We start from the raw sequence: 9,994 nt of genomic DNA on the forward strand, positions 1-9,994 counted from the left end.
CTTAATTCCCCCCCCCCTCCAAAGGACACTTACTGGTTTAATGGGGAAAGGAGGTGTCATCTTCTTTTTAATGCTTGTACTTTTCTACACCTAGAAACTCTGCTAGGTGTAGTTGGCCATTGCCTGAGGTACACAGACAGGTCAGGTGACTTTTATTGTGTTGAACGAACATGTGGCAAGCTTTCAAGTTAAATAGAACTCATAATAACCCATAACTTGTTGAGTGCATTTCTGATACTCTGTGTCGTCTTGTGGTTTTAAATTGATTCAGTTACTAACATTGTGGAGAAGCGATCTGTATGGCTTCAGGCCTAGAGCTCCCACTTTATAAACAAATAGTCCTAGGAAGATAGTCTTTTAGTAAACTTTCTTTCAGTTTTTGCTGTGGTGAACAAAAAAGTTGACCCTAGCTACCCCATCATGATTCAGAAAACAAAGGCATATTTTATTTTAGGCCATGACCCCAATTAAGGAAAACAAAGTCAGCTTTGTTTAAAATTATAAAACTGTGGGGAGCTCATGTTTGAATGGTTTGCAGGCATTGGTACTGTGTTTTAAAATTGTTTAATTCGTTTGTGTGCATGCATCTGTGGAAACGGGCAATTGGAATTTTTGTGTTGGTGCATGAGGATGCTTCTTAACTATATCTGCTCAGAATTAAATTCCATTGTATTTCATGGGACTTGCAGAGCAATTCTTACTAGGCAGATATACCAGTGTATTTCCTGTGAAAGTTAAGCTGCATCCATGGGCATAGCCAAGGTGGGGGGGGCAGAGAGGGGCAGCTACCCCCCCAAATCAATAACAAATGCATAACTATCTGAGGTTCTGCCCCCCCCAACAGAAAGGTCTGCCCCTCCCCCAAAATCCTGGCTACACCCATGGCTGCATCCTAACTCTCTGGTCTGGGTGGGGTCAGGAAGCAATGTAAACCTTCACTGTCTGCCCTTGTATTCATTCCTTTTGCGGTGACAGTATACTAACATCCTTCCAGTAGCACATTAGAGACCAACTAAGTTTGTTATTGGTATGAGCTTTCGTGTGCATGCACACTACTTTGTTTCGACTACGGCAGACCAACACAACTACATACCTGTAACTATACTAACATCTGCAGTTTTGGTGGTGTAAGATACCTGTGGATGGAGCTGGTAAATATGCAGTGTATCTGTTTCTCCCTTACTCCACCCATTCCCTACTCTTGACACACACCTTTTTCTTAGTGTAACTTGGGCTGTCTTAACTTGCACCGGCAGTAAGCAGGCCTTTCCTCAGTTGGAGTAGATAACTCCTAGATAAATAATTTACTTAAGATTCACCACATCCTAACCGCTCCCAGTAGGAGTGGGGGTAGGATTGCACCTGGGTTTTGGAGTGCACCTGGGTTTTGGAGAGTTTGAATTAACTCTCAGTTAATTGTGTATAGAATTGCAGCCTTCAAGTGTAATCATATATAGGCTTACTTGGAAATAAATCTAATTGACCTCAATAGAGCTTGTGTCTAAGAAGCCATGTGTGCGCAGGAAACATTCTCATCCTGATAACTTCATCGATAACCTTGTTTAGTCAAGTTTTGTGTGGCACTTGGCAAAATTACCAGTAATTTGTATCCTTATCATAAATATGTTTGCCTGGAAGTAAGCTGTAGCTAAACAGGGTGTGTATGGTTTCTTTGTGACATAGCCAAGCAATGGAACCTGAGGTCAGCTGTTGAGATCTAGGCACTCTTTGTTCTCACTTTATAGGAATCATTGTAAATGTGTAAAATTAATCCATAATATATTTGTTCATCTTTAATATGCCAAGAGGCTCTGTTTCTGCTATAGCAGACAGCTACCTCTCCACAATAGCATGGTTACTGCAGCCTTCATGGCTGCTCCTACATCAGCTTCCCCCAGACTGGTGCCTCCAGATTTTGTTGAACTCCCAACTCCCATCAGCACCAACGAGCATGGCCAATGGTGGCCATGGTCATTATTGGGGATAATGGAAACTACAGTCCATAATTTCTGAAAGGCTTGGGGAAGAGTGTCCTACACCAACCTGGGAGCATTTATATCTTCTGCCCAGGTGCTAGAGTGTTTGTGGTGTGTATTAAGTTCATCCAACCTACAAAAGCAACAGATAAACTCCAGGAATGACATGGAAACAACTGCAGAGCTTGCAGCAGCCATGATACTCTGGATGACATGGAAAGTGACCAAAGTGTACGGGTATTTGGTTTGTGAATCTTTCTTCAGATCCAGTGCTGAATTTTCATTGACCTATAATGGCTTGCTACTAGGTCTCTACAGCAGTGGAGCACACATGAACACATGACTAGGTATTCTTATCTGTTGCCCTTTTCGTGACACAGTTTTATTATCTGGGTGAGGTCTGGACTTTGTAGACTGTCATTGGGGTTTTCTAACACACAGCAAAATTATTGTGTTTCGGGGTAGAGTGAGCTGTAGGAAAGTAGAATTCTAAGCTTAAGTCTTTGTTTGGAGAATTGTCCTCTTGTGTAAAAATCAATCTTAAATACACATGTTTTACTATAGCAGTCAATATTTATAAGAGCATTATTTTGTTTATGTGGCATTACCAGAATTATTAATGCTAATTCCACCGATACTTATTTCCTTTTCAAGAGTATACTCCCATCTTAATCAAGATCATACAAGTTTAGTCACATATGTTAATCATGGAAGGCATTAATTAGGTTTTTATTTGAACTGATCAACAGCATGGAAGGCATTAATTAGGCTTTTATTTGAACTGATCAACATCAGTGCTTGGCATTCCCTAACCCTTTTTCACCTTTAAATGAGAAGTTATTGTATTTCTGGGTATTTTTCAGGGAAGGGTGAGCGTTTGTGAAACAGAGGTACATTATCCATGTTTTTGTTTGCCCATTCTCTAGGTTAATAGCTGCTTTATACCTTCATGAGCAGCATAAATAAGAACACTCTTCATTGAATGGAAAGCGGCAGATAAATCATCCTTATCAGCTCCTTTCATGGAAGTATCAAAAAACAGATATAAGGCATAATGGATACTTATGATGTTTCCTTAATGGGAAGGATTCCATTACTGATTGCGGTCTATGGTCAAATGTAGACATATTTCAGCTTGTCCCATGGTTGCTCCTCAGATGTCTGTGGAAGCATTTTGGAGTAATGCCTTAAACCCATTAAGTCTCCGCACTACCCAGCTGTCTTTGCAATTTTATTAATTGGCACATCATTGAGAGCAGAATTATTTTAATGTTTGCATTTTAATTATTTGGCAATATATTGTTTATGTTACCAAAGCTGTAATAGTGCACATGTAACTGACTTGGATAATTTTCTGTTTTTTAGCAGTTACTTTAGGACACCCACCATATTTTTTTGTTCATACTTTGCTAATTGCACTGTCTTCTCAATTAGATTTCATTCCAAGATCAAAATGGCTCATAATCTTGGAGGTGTATTCCTAGTGCTAAAATTAAGTTAATAATTAGAAAATGGTAGGGGGAAGGTGACTAATCAAGATTAAAAGGTTCCTGGAAGCAAATAGTATTTACTTTTAAGTATGAAATAATTAGACAGAGAGTTGAATCAATAAATGTTTCAGTATTTGAACCCTTAGGGTTATATCTAACATAGCACTCTGTGAATGTTCTGCAGCACAAGGATTTCTACTTGTGCAATGGAATGTCACCCACCTCTCAGTGCATGCCCCAGAAATCTGTTTGGCAGATCCCTCCAACTCTCTGGATCCAGATTTGGGGAGGACACAGGGTATGTATGCACAGGAGGCAGAGGGGGGCAAAAGTTCTGCTGTTCAAATGGAAATGCCTGCATTGATGGGACACATCCACAGGTGTTTGTTTTTGTAATTGTGATGCAGCCAAAGTTTGTACCTATCTGGTTCAGAACAAAAATTTGTTCTGCTTGCAAAGCTTGGATTTATAATGGATCTGGTGTTTTACATTTTAGAATGTAAAATGAGATTTGGCACATGTGTTTTGGAAGTTCTTTCTAACCTGTGCTTGGTGGCAAGCAACTAGGCAAAAATGAGAACATTTTTAGAGGCCCTTTAAAATCAAGCAATACGACAAGAGGCATTCGTGAAACATGTGCCATTGTTACCAGTTGGGAAGGAATTTCTGTGGAAACTGAGGTTTTCCCAATAGTTCTCCAATAAATATTGTAAATGCCAACAGGTTCCAAATTGAATTGAAGGGAGTTTCCTATTACCAGAAACAATTTGGGAATGAAGAACAACAATGTTACCCGATTACAAAATTGCACGTAGTGAAGTGCATTGTGAAATAAGCAGCAAAATGTATTCCAATCCACATTTTGTGGTACTGTTACAAAGCTGGTAAAAACATCTCAATAACCTAGCACAGAAATGCTGGTGATATCTTAATCACAAAGAGATGGGAAAGGGCTCTCCATCCCTCACCTACATTAACTCCCCACCCCACCCCTTTCATCCCCCCTACACTCGTAACCATGGTGTGGCTGTTGCATCTGCACAGACGTATGTTAACCAGGGTTTGCAGGGCTAAACTGTGTTACAGCTAACTAGATGTAACATTGCACCATGAGCAACTGGCATAGGAAGAGAAGGAACATGTGAAGCCAGGGCCTGCTCCTTAAAATTAAAACGAATTGATCTGCAGTGTTATGTTTCCATTGATCTGTTGGAAATGTTTTTGAAACCTTCTAAGGCCTGTCTATTAAATCAGAGACAGAAGCTTTGGTGTTGCTTGAGAGAAGGTTAAAAGGGTTCCACAGTGTAAAAAAGACAGCTAATCCTTGCATGTACATGTTAACTCTGTAGGTACCTAAGACTTTGATAATTCTGAGTTGCCAGTTTCTTTTCAGAGCAGTGTTAGGATGATGTGGACTATTGTTAGTTTTGGGTTTAGTTTAACAAAGCATTTTCCAGGATTTGTGATGGTTGGTTTGGGGAGATGCTCAAACAAGGTTTTTTCCTTGCAACTGGATTTGTTTGCATTTTGGGGGTGGCAAAGAGTAGCTTTAACAGTGGAGTAGTCTGAACGAGCCAGTGGAGTTTTCCTAGCAGCTAGACCACTCTGGTAAGTATGTCTGCTCTTGAATGAGAGAATTTCAATCTTGAAGAAGGTCATAAAATAGATCTCATAAGTAACATGCACATTATTGGCAAACACTCAGTAGGCTTTCATCTCCTGCATTTCCCCCACTTGATATGTCAAGAGTCCTAGAGTGTGTAGTGGACATGGTTACATAGAAGCTAAATTTGGCTACATGACTGAATATTTGTTTAGGTATACAGTGGTACCTCAGGTTAAGTACATAATTCATTCCGGAGGTCCGTACTTAACCTGAAACTGTTCTTAACCTGAGGTACCACTTTAGCTAATGGGGCTTCTTGCTGCTGCCGCGCTGCCAGAGCACAATTTCTGTTCTCATCCTGAAGCAAAGTTCCTAACCCAAGGTACTATTTCTGGGTTAGCGGAGTCTGTAATCTGAGGTACCACTGTATAGCCTTTAGTGAACGTTAAAATCAAGGTGTAAATTAATATAACCCCATTTATAAACTTGAGTTAGGATGGTTTAGGGCTGGAGAAGGTAGAATATTGAATGTTGGCAGGGCTTCCTCCCACTATGTCAGCTTTGCAGCAGAACCAGTTGAACATCTTAAAACCTCATTTTGTAACAGTGTGGCAGTGTAGCTACTGTCCCTGCATATCTGATTGCTGACATAGCAAGTCTAGCAATTGGGCTTTGTGCTTGCTCAATTAATTTGCCAGATTTAGTGATTTAGGGACTTGGGATGAGCACTATGACGAAAAAATGTTGGAAGGCTTGTTTGTTTCTTTGGTTGACAAAAATGTATCAGGATGAGGATGCACATTTCCCCCCGCCCCCCAAAGCATATTCAGCAAGTATAAGATTAATATGCATTTTTTGCTTTGAAATATATGCTCATGTGGCCTTATGTTCTGCGAGCGTAAATGTTCAGGTGCAGGTCCATAAAAAGTGGCGATGTCATTTTAAAAGCTACAACGATCTCTGATCTTGTGTGTGTTTTCTTGAAATTAACTCAAGGGACTTGCTCTCAAGTATGTGCGCATAGGATTGCAGCCTTAGGCACATTTGCAAGTGACGTCTACTGAACTTAATGTCCTGTCTTCTATGTAAACATGCATAGGATTTGACTGTACATCTATTGTACCAAATTGAAGGGACCACCAAGTAAACATCTTTATGATCAGGCTGGAAGTTGGAGTCTATGCCTTGGAAGAAATATAGTTCTGGTGATGCAGTTGCAAAACAAATTCCTAATTTTGAGCTCTTAATCTGAATGCACTAAACTACAGTTTTTATTCTGTTTTCGAAAACCAGAAACTCTTCATAGTACCACAGATGAGGGCAATATGCTACAAATAGGAAGTCAACTAGATGAACATTACTCTCTTTCAGTGTTTTTATTTGAAAGGCTAAAAAATTAGATTAGCAGGGTAAGGTGTCCTTTTGATCCTTTAAAAATTCCACTATTTATTCAGGTACAGCTGCACCATCCGGATTAAGGAAGTTGTTTGTTCATCTCTTCTGTATTCGTTTTAAAGCTATTCACAATTTTCCTGTTTTCCTTCATCATGGCGTTAAGCAAGTTAAGGGTTTAAATTAATGTTTTCCTTTTGGACTTGGGATGCATTTATGTCAATTACTGCCACAGTTTTAGAAAATATATCTTCCCCAATCCCATGTTTTGAAAGATTGCTTCCTATCTTCCGGGATGTTGTGAGTCATTTCCTTTTGTGTTTATGTTGAACACTCGTGCACCTGAAAGGAGGGAAAAATCACAGGCACTGAGCAAACAGAATAGGGAGAAAAGGTTTGCAGTGTAAGACTGAGAAGGTGGAAATGCTGTATTCACTTTTACACGTTGCCGGGTGCTCTTTAGATTCAAAATGATAACCTTTATAATGAGGGAATTTTTTAAAAATATGAGTTTATGTAAGAAAAAAGTCAATGATGGGAGGGAAAGGAGACAGAATATCTGTTTGGTATTGCATAACAAAAGAAAAGACATATAGTTGGTCTGAGAAGTGCAGAGGTTCAGGGCATGGCAGAAGGCCATTGAGACAGGCATTCATGAAGTTCTTCTTTGTGTCCACGAAGAGCAGCTCTTATTCAGAAAACTTATGGACGATTCTGCATTTGTGAGGAGCGACTGGAAGAGAATTTGAGTATCCTGTTTAAAGGAGTCTGGAGCGCCTTGGTGAGCAGATGGGCTGTGCCTATTAAACCCAGCTGAGTATGATTCACGCTTGACATGTGTGGGAAGTGCACCTCATGATATAAATAAAGGAAAAGGCAAGTTTCAACCTGAGTTAAATTGAATTGTCTGAGACGGGTTGTTGATTAACGTCTGAGGCTGCTGAAAAATTATGAAGGGGTTTTCTATGAAAAGGTGATGTTCTGTGATATCATAGATGACTATTCCATTTAATTGCTAGGAAACCAAGATGGGGAGATGCTTGGTTGCTGATAGCCACAAAGTGAACTTTTGTTTGAGGATAATCCTTAAGAAATTAATATCTGTCCAGAGTGCTACTTGAGACAACTTGAGGATGAAAGCTTTTGGTGTAGTGGTTTTTTTTTTTAGTCTTTGGATTGGAAAAAACATAGTTATTTTAGAATAGGTAGAAGAGATTGGAGGCATAAAGTTTTAAAAACCATAAATTAATAGATACATTATGATGAACCAATAGTACACTGATATATGGTAGCCACTGAAGTCTCACACAATATACACACAAGTGGATTTTTATACTGAATCGAGAGGATGTTATCTGTATGAACACAATGTGTAATTATCTTAGTGAGAGGGCTTCGCTTTTATGTACAGCCATAAAGGGAAAGACACAGTTAGGATTTGAATCTGTAGTCTTTCTCGAACTAGTGAGCTCATGTGCCATCACTTGGTTCGGGTTGAAGGAAGGAACTACAAGGCAACAAGTCTAGGAAGTTACTGGGTGTAGAAGTTTCTGAGCTGAGCTTCCTCTTCTGCCCTGAGCATTGAGAAACATGTTCTTGCAAGCTACACACATCTTCATATTGTTCCTTGTCTGCTTCTGTTCCCACCCACCACCTCAAAGCTGTTCAGGAGCAGGGACAGAGGAAGGGGTGTGTGGTAGAGGTGGACCACCCTGGGTGTCTTCGCTGAAGAGGAGTGACATTTGGCACGCCGCCTGCCTGCGACTCCCAAGCCTACCCCGAGCCGTCGGGGGGAGGGGGGAGATGCGCTGCTTTGCCCCTTCCCCCTTTGTTTTGACAGCTCAGGGGAGGCTTGGGAGTCACGGGCAGGTGGTGCACCAAATGTCTGCCATCAGCGGCTCGCTCTGTCCCCAGCTGCAGGGCTTGTGCGCCGTTCCATGCACCCGAGCGGCTATCCTGTGCCTGGGAGGGCAACCTCCGCACCCCGCACCCCTCGAGAGTGCACCCGTCCTGTGCAGCTCAGGCATATGCTCCTCCCCTGTTCAGGAGTGGGTTCTGATAAGCTGTAGGATAATTGGAAAGTTGTCTGAAGAAGGACATAGGTTTATAGTGTCTTTTATATGAATTGTTTTCCAGACTGCCATAGGCTGTGCAATTTATGTAGCTGTTTTATGACTGAAAAATAGTAGGTCTGGAAGATGAATGTTCTTTCAAGAGATGGATGAGGGATCACTGTGTCTGCACTTCTTTGCCCCGTACATTACGGAAATCACCGAGCATGAAGTTGGCAAGTTAGCTGATGTTAAAAATGCATTCTAAGTTCAGGGTGGTGATTGGTGATAAGCTTAAAATTAACAGATGAGTTGTGGATGACTTTGACATGGAGCAGGTGAATAGAAATATTTTAGGGATGTAATTCCATGAACTGGGTAGGAGACATTCGTCATAAAAAGTACTTCATCGTACAGGTCATAATGAATTTCTCGCATGCCAAAGGAGGAAACTTGGTAACTTCTACAATTAATAGAGAGAAGGTAACTGTTAAAATTTGTGGGATGAAACTGTGGGGGTTGGAGGACTCACAACCTCTTAGAAATGATTGAAAATATATTAAAGTGATTCTAAGTTGGCCTAAGTGTTGCAAGTGGAAGGGTACGCACAAAGTCTTCCTCTTACAGTGGGTAAAGCTGTAGATTGTTTCCCCTCAAAAGGCATGTAAGAATAGTTTGTAATAAATAGCTGGATTAAATGGTATGGGACTTTTAGTTTATGCAGCGCCTACAGATAAGTTTATCACAGTGAATATGGAGACTGCAAATCCATTAATTAAAGATAAAATATATGGCAGGGTTAGTTGCTTAGATGTGGAAATAATTCAGATCCTTGAAGGTGGATCACATTCAACAAAATTGTCTTCGAAGCTCAGACTTAGAGGAAAACATCTACCAGACTATATTTTGAAGCAATATCACTGTTTGGATAGCATAAATTAAACTTAGTAAATCCAACCTTGTGTTTAGTACAATGACATTGCCTTTCATTGTCTGTGCTTGACCTTTTTATTAGACTCCTCAACAGAAATTACTCAGAACGTTAATTAGAAATGAGCTAAAATATTTTAATCTATTTGTATTTTTTCATCATCTGCTATAAATTAATATTTAATTAATGAAACAGCAGTGCTTGCAGTTGCTGCTGAGAAAATAAGTGGTTGAAGCTTTTTGCTTTTGCTTTGGAGACCACCTGCTTTAAGACATCCCTCTCTACTGTCAGAGTATTCAGGGCAGATTCCAATATTAAAAAAAAAAATTACCACAAAACTTTCAAAAATATAATACCTTGCATGGAGAATTTTACATCCATCACATTGCACATGAAGTCCCATCACACACATGCTGAACACATGTGATGGGGTGGGTACATGACCACTGGATGTGATTGTGCCAGGGAGTATGGTCTCCTTGACCCATGGTATATGGCTGGCCTGAGATCACTTGTGAAACTGTCACTGAATGAGATTTGAACCTGCT

At 40.2% G+C, this 9,994-nt stretch overlaps 1 protein-coding gene across 2 annotated transcripts in view; it reads left to right on the forward strand.

The window, feature by feature from the left end:
* FGD6 (FYVE, RhoGEF and PH domain containing 6) overlaps positions 1-9,994 on the forward strand; it is a 51,482-nt gene that overhangs the window by 1,106 nt on the left and 40,382 nt on the right. The gene's annotated exons all lie outside the window — the stretch shown is intronic.

This window comes from Podarcis erhardii (genome assembly GCF_964252035.2).
Source record: "Podarcis erhardii genome assembly, chromosome: 10".
Classification (NCBI taxonomy): Eukaryota; Metazoa; Chordata; class Lepidosauria; order Squamata; family Lacertidae; genus Podarcis; species Podarcis erhardii.